General features: G+C 39.3%; 1 long non-coding RNA gene and 1 pseudogene across 1 annotated transcript in view; one reads left to right on the plus strand and one right to left on the minus strand.

Annotated features, from left to right (window-relative positions):
- LOC139811721 (uncharacterized) overlaps nucleotides 1–19,098 on the minus strand; it is a 398,927-nt gene that overhangs the window by 261,406 nt on the left and 118,423 nt on the right. The gene's annotated exons all lie outside the window — the stretch shown is intronic.
- LOC139812009 (uncharacterized) lies at nucleotides 5,325–7,259 on the plus strand (annotated as a pseudogene).

Genomic DNA, 19,098 nt, shown 5'->3' on the forward strand with positions numbered 1-19,098 from the left:
CTCATTTGTCTAACGAGGCATCTGTACGACATATCTCTCAAAGCTCGTTCTTTGAAACGGCTTCATAGATCGCAAAATCCTTTTACAGGAGCAAAGTTTAGGTACTAATGAAGGGTGGGATTGTAAAAATAATTAGTAATAATTGAAAAAAAAAATGTAAAAATGTCTAACGCGATATCTGTACCACATATCTTTCAAAGCTCGTTCTTTGAAACGGCTTCATAGATCGCAAAATCCTTTTACAGGAGTAAAGTTTAGGTACTAATGAAGGGTGGGATTGTAAAATAATTAGTAATAATTGAAAAAAAATGTAAAAATGCCTAACAAGATATCTGTATCATATATCTGTCCTGGTTCGATTGCTGTGTAGGAACCAGACAATGTAGCCAACCCCGAAACTGTCCACAGCTGCGTGCGCTATCGCGCCATCTCTCGCAAGATTTGTGAACTACTGCTGTGACATAATTGCTGCTCTGCGTGAATATTTTTGCTGAAAAATATACACGATAGTTTCAAAGCTCTCATTTTTATTCCAGGCTTTCAATCTCAATTTCAAAGGTACGTTATTGTTTGTGCACGTCTTCTGAAAGGTGGGAAAGTTTAATTTCGTACATATTACGTATACAACTGTTTATATCAGAAAATAAGGTTATGAGGTGACAGCATTTAAAAATTTTTTTCAATTATTACTAATTATTTGACAATCCCACCCTTCATTAGTACCTCTACTTTACTCCTGTAAAAGGATTTTGCGATCTGTAAAGCCGTTTTAAAATGAGAGCTTTGAAATGTAATTGTCGGTAATTTGGACGGCTTTAGCATCCCCTTAACAGTAATCGAAAACTTTTTTTTATTGCTGATGCTCCACACTTACTAATAACTTAAAGTCTACTTTACCTCGAAAAAAAAAAACAGTGGTAGTATTATACCTTAAAAAAATCTAAGTAACAAGTGGTAGACGAAATCTTTGTATCTTGAAAAATCTCGAAAAAACCTAAACAGTAGTATCTTCACCTAAAAAAAAAAAACAAAGTAGTAGTATTATACCTCGAAAAAACCTAAGTAACAAGTGGTGGACGTAATCTTTGTATCTCCAAAAATCTCGAAAAAAACCTAAGCAGTATTATTTTTATTTTCAAAAAATTATTATTCAAGTGATACACATCACAAAATTACGTTACCTTATCAAAAAATGAGTCGCGCTTCAAGTGATCTATTATTACAATTACAAAAAAAAAATGATATCTCTTTTTAAATTACAGCGCCAATTACAGAGAACATATATTTTTCGAGATACAAAGATTACGTCTACCACTTGTTACTTAGGTTTTTTTGAGGTATAATATTACTACTGCTTTTCTTCGATTAGAATAAAAAATTGAATCATGAAGAATTACACAGAGGTAACAGTACAAAATACAATATTTTATTAAAATATTTAAACCCAACAAGGGGATACAAGGTATTTAAATACAAAGTTTATATATGTATTTTAAAAGATTTAATCGCATCGCAAAGAATAACAGAGGTAACAGTACAAAAAATAAAAATATTTTATTAAATACATAAATTTTTCTTGTCAAAAAACTTGGCGCTGCTAGACCTCAAAATTAGGTCAGCCTGGTGTGTATGTGCGAGCGAGTGGGTGTGGGCGATGTGTGTGTGTGTGTGTGTGTGTGTGTGTGTGTGTGTGTGTGTGTGTGTGTGTGTGTGACGGTGAATAATGCGGCTTATTACTAAGTATAGGATAAGTTAGGATAAGTTTAGATTTTTAAAGCGATTAGAATTAAGTATAGAATAAGTATAGAATAAGTAATATCTACATTTGTAAAAGGTCTCTCTCTCTCTCTCTCTCTCTCTCTCTCTCTCTCTCTAGCAGCGCCAAGTTTTTTGACAAGAAAAATTTATGTATTTTAATAAAATATTTTTATTTTTTGTACTGTTACCTCTGTAATTCTTTGCGATGCGATTAAATTTTTTAAAATACATATATAAACTTTGTATTTAAATACCTTGTATTCCCTTGTTGGGTTTAAATATTTTAATAAAATATTTGTATTTTGTACTGTTACCTCTGTGTAATTCTTCATGATTCAATTTTTTATTCTAATCGAAGAAAAGCAGTAGTAATATTATACCTCGAAAAAACCTAAGTAACAAGTGGTAGACGTAATCTTTGTATCTCGAAAAATATATGTTCTCTGTAATTGGCGCTGTAATTTAAAAAGAGATATCATTTCTTTTTTGTAATTGTAATAATAGATCACTTGAAGCGCGACTCATTTTTTGATAAGGTAACGTAATTTTGTGATGTGTATCACTTGAGTAATAATTTTTTGGAAATAAAAATAATACTGCTTAGGTTTTTTCGAGATTTTTGGAGATACAAAGATTACGTCCACCACTTGTTACTTAGGTTTTTTCGAGGTATAATACTTTTTTTTTTTTTTTTTTTTTTTTTGAGGTGAAGATACTACTGTTTAGGTTTTTTCGAGATTTTTCAAGATACAAAGATTTCGTCTACCACTTGTTACTTAGATTTTTTTAAGGTATAATACTACCACTGTTTTTTTTTTTCGAGGTAACAACATATACACTACTATGCGTGTACTTGGCGCCTTTCTTTACCTTTTTTTTAAAAAAGGTAATTTTGTACAGATATCACGCCTTTTTGTAGTATTACGCATTGTATAAACAATATGTACAGGGTGTTATTTCGAGGTATAATACTACCACTTTGTTTTTTTCGAGGTAACAACATAATACATATATACTACTATGCGTGTACTTGGCGCTTTTTTTTACCTTTTTTTTGAAAAAGGTAATTTTGTACGGATATCACGGCTTTTTGTAGTGTCATATAAAACGTCGGCGTTAGAAATAGATAGAAGAAGAAGTATCTTAATAAAAATTTTCACATTTGGACTTTGCGTCGCAATATCTCCGCTCGTAGGGCACGGAGCGGGATATTATAAGAGAAACCCCCCCCCCCTAATTGGATCTCAAGCTATCGATCAAGCCTACTTAGAACTTGATCCGTTCACTCGTTATTGAGATCTCAACATCTCGGGTACTCGCAACCCGTCGCGTCGCGTAAAAGAGTCACGGTCGGTCTCGCTCCGCATGTACTTGGCGCAAGACACTGCCGTGTCTCTTGATTCTGCCGCTAGGGAATTTTTAAGTCGATTCTTATGAATCAAGCTTGAATTCAATGTCTAGGTGTCCCAGGTTGCCGATGACGAGGTTCACATAGTGCGCTTCATAGTTTTTGGTATTCAGGTGTATTAATACCTTGAATTCGATGTCCACGTGTTCCAGGTTGCTGATGTCGGGTTCCAAATAGTGCGCTCTATAGTTTTCGGTGTCCAGGTATAATAATACGTTGAATTCGATGTCTAGGTGTCCCACGTTTCCGATGACGAGGTCCACATAGTGCGCTCCGTAGTTTTCGGTGTCTACGTGTATTAATACCTCGAATTCGATATCTACGTGTCCCACGTTTCCGATGACAAGGTCCACATAGTGCGCTCCGTAGTTTTCGGTGTCTACGTGTATTAATATCTTGAATTCGATGTCTACGTGTCCCAGGTTGCCGATGACAAGGTCCACATAGTGCGCTTTGTAGTTTTTGGTGTCTAGGTGTATTAATAACTTTAAATCTGAATGTAGGACACGTAGATATCGAATTCGAGGTATTTAAAGTTATTAATACACCTAGACACCAAAAACTACAAAGCGCACTATGTGGACCTTGTCATCGGCAACCTGGGACACGAAGACATCGAATTCGAGGTATTATTACATCTAGACACCGAAAACTACGGAGTGCGCTATCTGGACCTCGTCATCAGCAACCTGAGACACCTAGACATCAATTTCAAGATATTAATACACGTAGACACCGACAACTACGGAGCGCACTATGTGGACCTCGTCATCGGCAACCTGGGACACCTAGACATCGAATTCAAGGTATTAATACACGTAGACACCGAAAACTACGGAGCTCACTATCTAGACATTGTCATCGGCAACCTGGGACACCTAGACATTGCATTCAACGTATTATTACACCTGGACACCGAAAACTACGAAGCGCACTATGTGGATCTCGTCATCGCCAACCTGGAACACCTAGACATCGAATTCAACGTACGATTACACCTGGACACCGAAAACTATGAAGCGCACTATCTGGATCCCGTCATCAGCAACCTGGGACACGTGGACATCAAATTCAAGGTATTAATACACGTAGACACCAAAAACTACGGAGCGCACTATGTGGACCTCGTCATCGGCAACCTGGGACACCTAGACATCGAATTCAACGTACGATTACACCTGGACACCGAAAACTATGAAGCGCACTATCTGGATCCCGTCATCGGCAACCTGGGACACGTGGACATCGAATTCAAGGTATTAAGGGGGGGTAAAGTATTTTTTTTTTTTTCCATTTTTTTTTAATTTTTTAAATGAATGCATAATATCTCAAGAATATTGTGTTAAAATTTCAAGTCGATCGGAGTAAAATTGACGAAGTTATGAGTATTTGAGCATCTATTGCTCCATGCCGGGTTTTATACCTGGGCGGCAGCTGCGCGGCGCGCTATTGTATTTTTCGACCCCGAATAAATTTCTTGATAAACGGGCCTGTTCCGGTCCCGTTATGTATATTCGAGGCATGAGGTCTGTTCGTTTTCGCTGCACTTCTGAACTAGTGCAATAAGTTAGAATGAGACAAATATATTTTCTTTCATTCTAACTTATTGCACTAGTTCAGAAGTGCAGCGAAAACGAACAGACCTATGGTGTATATTAGTATGCACATTAGTCTATACATCAGTTGACCGCTGTATGCCGTGCTGAGCAGTAGCAAGTCACACTAACAGTTTGAGTCCGTTTTCGTTCGTGTTCGTACCTCGAAAAATGCCTCGAAAAATAAGCAGACAAGATCGTGAGAGCGGTATTGGGCAATTGTGCCGACCGAAAAAAAAGTGCCTCCTTAAAAGCGTAAAAACGACGAATCGTTAGCTAATAGCGCGTCAGCGAAAAAAATTAAAAATAATCCCGCTGTGGTGGTAGAAGACATCCAAAAACATTATCGAATGATAGATTTCGTTCTTGTTTTTTCGACTATTGCTACTGTAGTCAAATGTGTGAAGTGTGATGGAAAAGTTACATTCCAAACATGCAAAAAAGAAGGTCTTGGTTTCAACATCAAGGTTACATGTGAAAAGTGTAAACAGCCTCACTACATTCCATCAAGTGAAAGAATAGACAGTGGTGTATACGATGTCAATTATCGATTTGCTTTCGTAATGCGAGTGTTAGGCTTAGGTTTAGCCGGATGCAATAAGTTCTGCGGACTAATGGATTTGGCGAGTGCTTTCTTATCGAAACCAGCCTATAATTTATATATGAAAAAACATTGTGAAGCGATACAAAATGTGGCCAAGAAGTTCTTCGCATCGGCTGCACAAGAAGAGAAAAAAGCAATGTCTGAAGCAAATATGTGTAGAAGAAACGTCAGAATTGACTGTATCAGGCGACGGCACTTGGAAAAAAAGAGGATTCTCTTCGTTATTTGGCGTTGCTTCTCTAATTGGATATTGTACTGGAAAGGTACTTGACATTTTTGTAAAATGCAGTTACTGCCACGGTTGTAAGACTTGGAAAAACAAATTGGATTCTGCCGAATACGAAGCGTGGTACGAAGAGCATGTGGATAGCGGTGATTGCAAAGCCAACCATGAGGGACCCTTTGGAAACATGGAGGTATCAGCAATTATAGAAATGTTCGAACGATCGGTGGAAAACCTTGGGGTGAAATATCGTAACTACATCGGAGACGGTGACTCAAAGACGTACAGCGGCGTTGTCAATGCAAAACCTTATGGTGAAGATTTTGTGATAAACAAAAAAGAATGCATAGGGCATGTCCAAAAGAGAATGGGAACACGTCTGCGTGGACTAGTAAAAACAAGCGTAGTTGACACAAAAACCAAGGCCGGAAAGATCGTAAAAAGATAAAGCCTTTCTGGCAAAGGAAAGCTCACTGCTAAAATGATTGACAAATTGACTGTTTACTATGGACTAGCTATTCGACGTAATTATGATTCATTTGAGAAGATGAAAAATGCCATATGGGCAACTTATCACTACAGTTCAACCGACGAGAACCCACAGCACGAGAAATGCCCAAGCGGCGAAGACTCCTGGTGCGAATGGCAGCAAGCTGCAGCTGCAGATGCTCTAGAATCATTCAAACACAGCTACACAGCCCTTCCTACTGACGTTCTGGAAGCCATTGAGCCCATTTATAATGACTTGAGCAACGACGCACTTTTGCAGCGATGTCTTGGAGGTTTCACGCAAAATAATAATGAGAGTCTCAATCAACTTATTTGGAAAATCTCTCCAAAGTCAGTCAGTGGCACCTCTACAATTGTGGAAATTGCAGCTAATGTAGCTGCATGTACTTTCAATGAAGGTTCTTTCGCTTTGTTGGCCTTTATGGAAGAGATGCAAATCAGTACAGGGCCAAGTTCTCACAAATGGGCCCGACAAGTTGACGATTTGCGAATTAATAGAGCAGAGGAGCAAGCGGCGCACGACAGTAAAGAAGAAAGAGTTTTGCGTAGACAAACGCAAAAAGATGCTCTCGATCATCTTGATGGAAGCCTTTTGCTCTACGGACCTGGCATCGACGACTTTGAGTGAGTGTAAGAAAATTATCGAGTTTTATTTTGAATTTCTAAAAATTCAAAGATAATTAAAAAATCTGAAAAAATTCATACGTATTCAGAAAAATGAACGAATCACGAAAAAAAATTGGGTTGCGGGAAAATTTGTTGACTAATTTTTTTTTTTTATCATTTTGTTAATAACATTTTGGAATTATTATTATGCAAAATTAATCTTTTGAGTACCTTTAATATGCATGAATTTTCTCAGATTTTTATGCAATCGAGAAGTGTTCTCAAACTTATGTGCAATGAGCGCTAAGCGACCAAACTCTTCTGCGTTTTTCAAACCGTTTTTTCTGAGACTTGTCATATTTGAAGTCCGTGTGCACGATAACTCAAAATCTACTGGACCAATCGCTTTGAAATTTTGCACAGTACTTCTTCACATAATTCACCAGGTATTGTCGAGAGCTTTTTTTTTTTTTTTTTAATAATTACTAATTTTTCAACAACAAATTAGCCGATTTTTTTTAGCGAAAATCGGGTTTTTGGCTCCCAAGTGCTACGAAAAATCGAAAAATCGAAAAAAAAAAATCTTCCCGTCATTACCTCGAGAAACATCTCCTTTAACAAATGCATTTTGATTTTTTTGTTTCAGATGATTCTGTTGCGAGTTATGGTGCACACCGCAAACCAACTTTTTTTCGAGGCGCCTCCGGGGTTTAATTTTCACTCGCTCAATTTTGAATATTTTGCAATGAAAATTTAGGAGAATGTTGTTCAAATGTTACTTTATTATATGTAAATTTTTCAATAAACGAACACTATCCGTTACGCTAAAAAAAAACTTAAAAACATGCCTTTTTTTCGCCGAATTAACTTTACCCCGCCCTTAATACACGTAGACACCGAAAACTACGGAGCGCACTATGTGGACCTTGTCATCGGCAACCTGGGACACCTAGACATCGAATTCAACGTACGATTACACCTGGACACCGAAAACTATGAAACGCACTATCTGGATCCCGTCATCGGCAACCTGGGACACGTGGACATCGAATTCAAGATATTAATACACGTAGACACCGAAAACTACGGAGCGCACTATGTGGACCTCGTCATCGGCAACCTGGGACACCTAGACATCGAATTCAACGTACGATTACACCTGGACACCGAAAACTATGAAGCGCACTATCTGGACCTCGTCATCGGCAACCTGGGATACCTAGACATCGAATTCAAGCTTGATTCATAAGAATCGACTTAAAAATTCCCCAGCGGCACTTTCTGCCAAGCGTAGAGAACCTTCTTTTCCGTTGACTTAATATATATTATATATTACCTAATTTACCTAAATAGAAATCTTCCTCCTGACCGATAAGTCTATCGACCTAATTTCGAAATACGCGCGCGATATCGAAACTGGCGATACCTGCGCCGCCAGCGTCGAAAAAGTGAAAGTGACGTTTCTCTGATAATCATAATAATATTGAGATGAGAGCGGTCGACGTAGACGACGACGACGTATCTTAATAAAAAATTTTCACATTTGGACTTTGCGTCGCAATATCTCCGCTCGTAGGGCACGTAGCGGAATATTATGAGAGAAACCCCCCCCTAATTGGACCCCAAGCTATCGATCAAGCCTACTTAGAACTTGATCCGTTCACTCGTTATCGAGATCTTAACATCTCGGGTACTCGCAACCCGTCGCGTCGCGTAAAAGAGTCACGGTCGGTCTCGCTCCGCGTGTACTTGGCGCGAGACACTACCGTGTCTCTTGATTAAATAATAAAGTCATTGAATTGCCCAAAACATTTGTTGATATGCATATCTTATCAACAGCTGTTGTCGAATGTGCACACTTAGATGAATTAGTAGATATTCAAGAAAATTTTCAACTCAAATTAATTCCTAAAAAAAAAAAAAAGACATTTCTTGTACCACATTTAATAAAATGAAAGTAAATAAAGCAAAAAATATAATTAGTAGAGATGTTAGCAGCGCAATGAAATTTTATGCTGAAGAAACAAATAAAAAAGAATTCAATACGACATCACTTTTTATTGAATGTATGTCTAAATGGTTCACTTTAGTAACTGCAAGGACGCCAAAACTTGCGTTAGGCAAACAAGCGGGTGATGAAAAGAAGAAAAAAAAAATTCAATGACTCTATAGCATTTCTAGAATCTATTGTAGAATTATTTAGAGAAGTAAAAATTGGTCATCAACCAAAATTTAAGCCTGTGCAAATGGTTTTATGACTACCACAAGGTCTATTATTGAGTTGACGAAGTATCTAATACATAAACGCGGATTTTTGTACGTACTTACTGGTCGATTGACACAGGATTGTGTTGAAAATCTTTTTTCTGCGATAAGAGTAAGACATCCAATTCCAAACGCATTACAGTTCAAGCAGAATTTAAAACTTTTTACAATATCAAAATATATGAAATCATTACATACTTCAAATTATGATGAAGATAATGGTGATATGATTGGCGATTTTCTAGATAATTCTACAACAATTAAACAATCTAAACAATGTGAAGAAGTAATTTTTATTAAGCCTAACAACAATATTCATCTCGACAATATTGAAATGAATTTATTATACAATTACAATATAGCAGGTTACATTATCACAAGTATTGTTAAATGCACAAAAACATGTTCTCAATGTTTAGATTCTACAGGATCAAAAAGTTATTTTAATAAAAAATATACAAAATTAGTTCTCTTGAAATGCTTCCGTAAAAACACGCTCTTTTTCGTCAATGAGGAAACGTTTGATTATTTTTTCAAGATATAAATAATTATTCGATCATACATGTCAGATTTAAAAAAAACAAACTGCAATCTTTTTAGTTTTTATTTAGATAAAATGAATGATATTCATTGTGACACAATAAAAGATTGCCATAATTTAAAATTAAAAATAATGAAACGTTTTATATTATATAGAATGCGTATATCGTGTGTAAAATCCAACTTAAAAAAGAAAAATTATAGTAGCAAAACCATGGCAATGCATACTTTCGTTCATTAAAAATTATGTATGTTATACTTTATTACATATATATAAAAATAATGTATGTTGTACTTTTATATTGTATTCTATTATGTATATATATTCTATGTATTTATATATATATGTATATACAAAAATACATTTTTTGATGTTTAATGGCAATAAAAGTGTTTTTCTGATTTATTATTTTACATTTATTAATACGCAATTTTTCTCCATTTTAAAAATTCCGCTATTTTCGCCATTTTGAGGGGCTTGTAAAACTGAACCAATAGAAAGAAGTCTACGGAATGGCCAGACTCTGTATTCAAAGGACTCTAGTACGAACCAGGACAAAACGAATTCTTACGAGTGACCTTTAGAGACAGGAAACAACTCGATACTGAAACTATCCAGGAATTTATAATCGCATTGAAGAGTTTGGCACAAAAATGCAAATTTTCTAAGACAGACTTAGAAAATAATCTTAAAGACCAAATAATCAATGGCGTTAAGGACGATCTAATTTGTTATGAATTATTAAAACAATCGAATAAATCATCCAAGGAATTTATAGAACTGGCAAGAACAGTGGAAACAGCAAGAGAGAAGGCACCGGGACATTCGATGAGTTTCAATTCAAGCCCACGGTCAACAACGTCGGAATTCCACAAGATTGGAGCAGGCAGAAGGAACACACATAGTCAAGGATACCAAGGATATCAACGCGAGCAAAGTAAACAGCAGCGTACCCCAAACATCAACAGGCCAAGGAATTATGAAGAACGCCGAGGACCGAACGACTCACAAAGAGTGTGCTACTGTTGCGGTAAAGATAATCATATGAAATCTCAATGTGCACTCAGAAACAAATTTTGTAGTGAATGCGGTACTCGGGGACACATTTTCAGAATGTGTCGTAAAAATATCGGTAAACAAAATTTAAATAGTGCTTTGAAAAAAATCGAGGACACAGAGATTGAGATTTCAAATGAGGCTCTTAAAAACAATGTAGATACGAATGATTCCGGAGATGATAGCAGATACACAAGCGATTTTTACATGATTAAAAATAATATAGAGACAGACGACGTACCTCCGTATTTTGAAAAGATAGTAGTGAACAATATTCCGCTTGAGATTGAGGTAGATACGGGAGCTTTTGTTTCTGCGATTCCGGTTAGGACATATGAAAAATATTTTTCAAATATTCCGTTAAAAAAGCCGCAAGTAGTATTGCGTTCATATGACCAACAAATAATTAACACTAAAGGAATAATAATAGTTTCGATAAAGCGTAATTGTTTAATTCAAAACCAAACATTATACGTAGTGAATCGTGGCGGAAATCCCCTCATTGGCCGCGGGTGGTTGAATAAATTAGGTATGTGGCCGATGAAACTTGATAGTGTAGGACAAAAATTAAACGATACAAAGTCCGATGACAAATTAAAAACGTTACAAGCACAGTTAAAAATGTTTTTGAACCTGGTATGGGTAAATTTACAAAAGGTTTTGTAAAACTCCAACTTAAAGCGGATACGAGACCTAAATTCATGCAACCGTACAAGGTACCCTTCTCATTAAAATCAAAAGTAGAAATGGAGTTAAAGCGGTTGCAAGATAATTCAATTATCGAACCTATTGAATATAGTGAATGGGGAACTTCAATAATCCCATTGTTAAAAAAGGACGGAAGTATTCGAATAGTAGGTAATTTCAAAGTAACAGTGAATCCATTTTTGATTATCGATCACTTCCCGTTGCCGCGTATAGAAGATATTTTTTCAGTCTTAGGAGGAGGTACAAAATACACGATAATAGATTTTTCTGAAGCATTTTTACAAATACCACTTGATAAGAAATCTCAAGAAATATTAGTAATTGTAACACATAGGGTACGGTATCGCGACCGGACCAGGATCCTTTCAAAGAATTCTAACAACACTGCTTGTTGGAATTCCAGGAGTGGCCATGTTGATTGACGATGTTGTTGTCACAGCTGCTACGATGGAAGAACATTTTAAGCGATTGTATGAAGTTCTCAGGAGACTAAATGAAGCAGGATTTAAAATAAAAAAAAGTGTAAATTTTTCCAAGACAAAATTAATTATTTAAGGTTTAAAATCGACAAAACGGGCATATACCCGATCAAAAAAAAAATCAAATGTGTACAAAAAGCTCGTAGACCAACGGATGTATCGCAATTAAGAAGTTTTTTAGGGTCAATTAATTATTACAGCAGATTCTTGCCTAAGCTAGCTACAAAATTAAAACCTTTATACGAATGTTTAAAAAAAAAATCATAAATTTGTATGGACCGATGAATGTGAACAATCTTTTCAAAAGATAAAAAACGATCTAACATCTCAGCAACTATTAGTTCACTTCGACCCTAAAAACCCGATAATATTAACATGCAATGCATCACCTTACGGCATTTCAGCGGTATTAGCATACAAATTTAAAGACATAGATCGCCCGATTCAATATGCGAGTTGTACGTGAAGTCAAAGCGAACGCAATTACTCCCAACTGGATTGTGAAGAATTGGCCATTATTTTCGGCGTAAAAAATTTTTATGAATTTTTAATAGGACACGAATTTACATTACAAACAGACAACGCAGCGTTATCGCGTATTCTACATCCTGAAAAATCAATCCCAACAATAGCAGCAGCGCGGTTACAACGTTGGGCGGCATTCTTAGCAGCCTTTAGATACAAAATAAAAAGTATAAAAAGCAAAGACAACTATGCGGACTGGTTAAGTCGAATGCCAATCACTAGCATCAACAACATAAATAACACAAATTTCCTATTCTAGAAGAAATTTCAGATGTCTATCTAAATTCAATAAAAACGTACGATTTCGCTAGCTTAGATTAGAAACAAGTTCAGAAATTCACGCGCGAAGATAATACTTTATGTAAAGTAATAGCGTACTGCAAGGATGGATGGCCGGAAAAAGAGCCTAAAGATGAAAACATTAAAACCTTTTGGCATAAAAGAGAAGCACTATCCGTTGAAAGTAATTGCGTTCTATGGGGCCATAGAGTGGTCATACCGATAAAATTGCGGGATTTAGTCTTAAAAGAATTGCACTTCAGTCATTTCGGTGTAAACAGAATGAAAGCTTTATCTCGTGGATTTGTGGGGTGGCCTCGACTGGACAACGATCTTGAACAAGTCACGCGGTCTTGTATGGCGTGTTTGCAAACAAAAAGAGACCCATCAAAATCCCATTAACTCCATGGGTATGGCCTACAACACCATGGCACAGAGGTTCATGCTGACTTTTTAGGGCCAATACATAATAAAATAATTCTTTTGATTATAGATAGTCACTCAAAGTGGCCGAAAGCTTTCATAATGCCCAATATGACCGAAAAGGAAACAGTTCAAAAATTCAAAGATCTGTTTTCATGTTACGGATACCCTGCACATTTGGTGACCGATAATTTCCAATCATTTGTCGGGCAAATGTTTCGCGATTTCATAAAGAAAGCAGGTGTTAGACATAGCACGACTCCTCCCCATCAACCAGCTACAAACGGCGCGGCAGAAAATTTAGTCGATAGTTTCAAACGTAAAATAAAATGTATTATGAAGGATGGCCTCAATTTACAAGACGCAATTAAACAATTTTTACTAGACTATTGTTCGATCCCACATAGCGCTACTAATCAAACGCCTGCAAAATTGTTCTTAGGGCGCGAGTTAAAAACAAGATTTTCTTTGTTACGCCCTCAAAATGCAGACAAAAACATATACGCGGCGCAAAATAGACAAATGCGTAATCATAGGGGTACCAGAAGCGTTAATTTCGAAATAGGCGACACGGTCGTGGTTACCGATTATAGAGGATAAAAAATTACATGGACCAAAGCGAAAATTGTACGCGAATTAGTTCCTGGAGTTACATATGTAGTTGAAATTTCTCCTGAAATCTTATGGAAAAGGCATAGTAACCAAATACGAGAATGTAATGAGACTCTTAATAATGAACGAACAATACCAGACGGAAATATTACTGATAAACAAAGTGAACCAGTGTCAAACACGGTACGTCGATCTGAGCGTTTACTACAAAAACAAAAGGAAAATAAAAAAAAAACAAGTAAAACAGTAGGATAGAGCATACGTTCATAAAAACAAAACACATTTATGTTTACTTATTTGCCTTTACGTTCAAATTTCATTTATATTCTTTTTTTTTTCTTTTTTTCTTTCCTAAAACACAATACATTTATATTTGCACTTATTTTCCTTATGTTTATATATATATATATATATATAAATTTATATATTCATATATTCGTATATTCAAATATCACATTAGACGAATATCGATCGTCGAACATTTAGTTTATTATAGTTAAACATAGCCAGATATCGTCAGACCTGAACAATTTTCGATCAAATAAAACCTCAGTTCGACTTATATCTACACAGATATGGTCAGATGTAATGTATTTTGAATCGCATTTGAGTATAGATATGGTTATATCTAAACAGATACGCATACAGATCTGGACTGTTTCGATGAAATTCAATCACAGATATGGCTTGATCTGAGCAGATATGGTCCAATTTGAGAAGATATGGTCCGATCTGAGTCGTCGAAAATCAGATTACACGCTATATATAGTTATATAATATATATAGCTATATATAAACATATTATATGTATAACCACTATAACCAAATCTGCGGAGACATGACAAGTCATATCTGAGCATATCTGACCAGATAAAATTTGATGTGCTGAGATATAATTTGATCTAGTCAGATGTTATTTTTTTCCCCGAGTGAGTACGCAATATTGCATAAAGTATATTACTGTTTTTATATTTCTTGGATTCATATTTAATGTTAGGAGACTCTAATCATTTAAATATTTAATCAAAGTCTTTTTATTGTAGAATTTGTAGTATATGTTGTTCGGTTTTTCGAATGTAGTAATTGTGTACTTTCCAATTGAATAATTCGCCTTGTTGTACGATGACGCTTGGTTTTGTTTAATTTTTTGACAAACTTGTACATTTGAAAGAGTCGAACGTTACATTTGGTCCAAAGTACGCTTGCTCTAATGTTTGAAATGTTGAAAAGGTAAAAAATTCTGTGACAAAACGTGTAAAATAAATAATAAATAAAATGTATCAAATTTACTCAAGGACGATCAGAGATACTAATTTAATCCAGATACGTGTAAATGTATTGAAATGTAAAACCAAAAATGTAATACTTTGATATAGAAACTTGTCGAATATTATTACGAATCTTATACTCATTGTGACCTTCGGTTGTGACCGGACGGAGGGTCGGCCATGCCACGACTCATTCAAAATTTGATTTTAATTGAATTTTATCACGGTCGCCACTCGGTTTTATCTAAGCCCACCGAGAAAGATATAAAAAACATGCCACTGACCCTTTCGATGCCCTCGCCTTTTCCCCTTCTTTTTCAGGAACGCTGGACTGATCGCCGCTGGACCTTCGCTGGACCGCCGCGGGATTATCGTCGTAGACGCCGAAAGGTAATAGAGGTAGGTATTTCGGGATCGGGATCTGGCCGTCGGATAGAAAATTCACTCGAGACGTTTTGGGTAAAATATTAATATATTTTCCTTTATCTCCGTTACAATAGTTCTTCCGCACGCGTAACCGCACTATGCGAGTTGATTCTACGTTCGCGTTATAACGTAATTGTGATTTATAACGGATTCGCTCCGTACGCGGGATTTCTCGTAGTTCGCAGCACGAGCGGTAGATATACGCGTCCGCACGCTACCGTTGCTGGCGAGAGACTCCTCGAGCGCTCGCCCTTCCTCGCGGTCGCTCGCGCTTACCGTCACGCGTTCGCCATCTGGGATCGCGTGCTCCCATTGTGCGCCTCTTGTGCTCACCCGCGTGTTCGCACGGGCTTCGGCGCAAATATGTTTTCGCTGGAAAATTACTCCACCTACCGGGTGGCTCGCGCGACATCGCGTACATATTTATTCGTGCGCCACTTCTGTCGATTATCGCCGCTCGGATTTCCGTTTACCGCCTCCGAAGCTACGTTTTCTCGGGGAACGCTAACATTCGTAACCTCTAGCTCGCCGTCCCGCACTGTCATACGTTCGTGTAACCCTTCTTTGCGCTTATACCTTATTCGTGGGAAATCCTCCGATTTCGCACCATGGTTATGACGGGCGTATGTCATTGCGTTTACACATCAAATTTCGCTTCAATCGCGCTACGCGTTCACGAAGTAGCCTCCTGGGCCTCGCACCGCACTTTCGGTTTTATATTCGCGTTCTCTGGGTCCCTTAGGACCCATTTCTGGTCTTGGTTTCCCGATTGCGCTTTCAGTTCGCCAACTACCGGGGCGTTGGTCGGACGTCGACGCCTACCCCTCGGTGGTATTATTTCGGACCTAGTACACCCGTTTATTATGTTTGTTCCCGGGGAAGTGTCCCCGTTCGCTACTTCCTGGGGCAGCCGTCTGGTTATGACGGTAATGGGTCCGTTCCTATTTTCTCGGGCTGCCGGACCCCTTGGGATTGTTTGTCCCCGTGGATGACGCTCGGACGCCGATTTCGCAGGGCATCGGTCCGCCGCTGACGGGCATGGGTCCGTCCGTTTTGTCGCGACTCTCCGAAGCTGTCTGACCCGCTTGTACCCGGGGAAGACGCTCGGTTGTCTACTTCGCGGGGCGGTGGTCCGCTATTGACGGGAGTAGGTCCGTCTGTCTGTCTCGTCTCGGTCTCCCGAAGTCGTTAGGACCCTTTGTCCTCGTGGAAAACACTTGGTTACTGATTTCGCGGGGCAGTGGTCCGCCGTTGACGGGAGTGGGTTCGTTCGCTTCGTCTCGGACTCCCGAGCTCGTTAAGATCGTTTGTCCTCGTGGAAGACTTTCGGTTCGCTTGTTTGCGCGGGGCACTTTGGTTATCGACGCCGGGCTGCCTCTATCGCGTGTACTTGGTGTTCCCGAGTCGTTTTGCGCCAAGTCATTACGAATTTCGCGCCTAACTCCTAACCTAACCTATGCGCGCAATCTCGGAACTGACTATATAATCGTGTCTCCAGACTCGCGCTGGTGCTCCTGCCGAAAGTGGATTTCCACTGTTGGGAATCCCTTCCTTCGAGTCCCTACTGTGCGTTTGTAACCTCAAAATCTCATTTTATCGCTTCCTTGTCCCGGTTTCTTAACTACTTCCGCTTACAAGGTCAGGAAATAAATGGAGGTTCGTTCGGAAAATATATATATATATATTTGTATACAAAATAACCTTAGAATTAATCAGTCATGGCGTTCGACGCCATCTTTTAATCCATACTTAATAATGCGTTTAACCGCAAACAAAAACTCTCTGCGCAATAGAACGCTTTATAATGATACAAAATAATCTGCGCAATATGGCGCTTAATCAACATTACTATTTTAATCGTGCAATATGGCGCTTAAGGAACATGACTGAATCTACCGCGCAATATGGCGCTGACTATGTTCGCTGTTTTTGCTCAGGCTTAAGCCTGGGGCGCTTTCCGCACGATGTCGCCGGTGATGACCTTGCAGCCGTGCGCTGAGCTGCACCAACCGACGACCAGCCGAGCAGCCACCGAGCCAACAGTCGAGCTACTCATGCCGGGACTCACGGCATCCGTGAGGGAGATGATCAGGAGCGAGCGGCAGGGGTGGCCCATACGCTCGGTACCCATGAGGGTGCCGGTAATCCAAATGCGGCGATGCAACGGCAGCGGTGAGAGTGAGGACACGCGGGCGAGGCGAAGCGCTTCGCTAACCGACCGAATAACAGGAGGGACGGAGAGCAGCAGCGCCGCGGATGAAGCGCGAAGCCAGCGGGCCGATAAAACGAACATGTAAATAAATAAAGACGCCATGACTTCGTCACATTGTAGACGCGAGCGTAATGAGTTAGCTTCAAGTAAGTTAGGATTAAGACAATGATAAAACCCCGATGAATGGACAATAAAGGAATTGTGTAAGAAAAAGGGGTTACGAAATAATTAAGTTTAATTTGGTTTATTTAGTTTCTCTGCGGATGCAATATAATAAAAGCGCATCGCGCAACAGCAAACAAAGGTTTAGTTTGCTTTTCGGGAACCTATTCCATGGGGATAAGGGCACGATCGTGAAACCGCGGTAACGGGGTAACGCGGATGAACTGGGAAGCTAACGGGCAACGTAATCGGCTAATTGACCGCGGATACGTGATACGGAAGGGCCGCGTAGTCGATCCATCAAGTTACGATGGATTCCGAGCGCGGTAAGACGAAATGGCCGATCGTAGGCGGAATCGGCTTGCTGACGTAGGAGCGCGATAAGGAGATGCCGCGTACTCTATCCAGCGAGTTTCGATGGATTCCGAGCGCGGTAGAGCGAAGTAGCCGACCGACAGAGGAATCGGCTCACCGACGTAGGAGCGCGATACAGAGATCCCGCGTACTCCATCCAGCGAGTTTCGATGAGTTCCGAGCGCGGTAGAGCGAAGTGGCCAACCGACAGCGAAATCGGAACACCGATGTAGGAGCGCGATACAGAGATCCCGCGTACTCCTTCCAGCAAGTTTCGATGTGTTCCGAGCGCGGTAGAGCGAAGTAGCCAACCGACAGCGAAATCGGAACACCGACGTAGGGACGCGATGCGGAAAAGCCGCGTACTCCATCCAGCGAGTTTCAATGTATTCCGAGCACGGTAAAGCGAAATAGCCGACCGTAGGCAGAATCGCATTACCGACGTAGAAGCGCGATACGGAAATGCCGCGTAGTCGACCCATCGAGTTACGATGGATTCCGAGCGCGGTGAAACGAAATAGATAACCGGAAGCGGAATCGGCTTGCCGACGTAGGAGCTCTCGTCCATTTTTTAGGAGCGTGATACGGAGGTGCCGCGTAGTCGATCCACCGAGTTGCGATGGATTCCGAGCGCGATGAAACGAAATAGCTAACCGGAAGCGGAAGCAGCGCATAGTTGCGGCGACGAACCCGCGGTAAGGTTCTATACAAGTAATCATGGAGCTTGGTGCGCAGAAACGTGTAGAAACGTCTGGATTATTCCAAGACGTGAATCGTCATTTAGAAAAACGCGAAAGTAAACATGTTTTCGCGAACTGGGCGAAATGTGAAAGCGAGCGGAATGCGGAAATGTTTGCGCTACTGCAGAGCAAGACCCCAGATGTTCGGCAGATGTGCGGCCAAGAACAAGAGGGATACGCGAACGCGGGCGAAAGAAAAGTGAAAGTGTTGACGCGCGGCCACAGGTGTTCGCCATATGTGCGGCTACGAACAATGGGGCCATTCACGAGGCTGTTGACACAGCTGCCGATCGAAAGCACAGGTGTTCGGCAGTAGCGACAAGTGGGGGTATCCCCACCCGATC

This window comes from Temnothorax longispinosus, chromosome 4, assembly GCF_030848805.1.
Source record: "Temnothorax longispinosus isolate EJ_2023e chromosome 4, Tlon_JGU_v1, whole genome shotgun sequence".
NCBI classification, from domain to species: domain Eukaryota; kingdom Metazoa; phylum Arthropoda; class Insecta; order Hymenoptera; family Formicidae; genus Temnothorax; species Temnothorax longispinosus.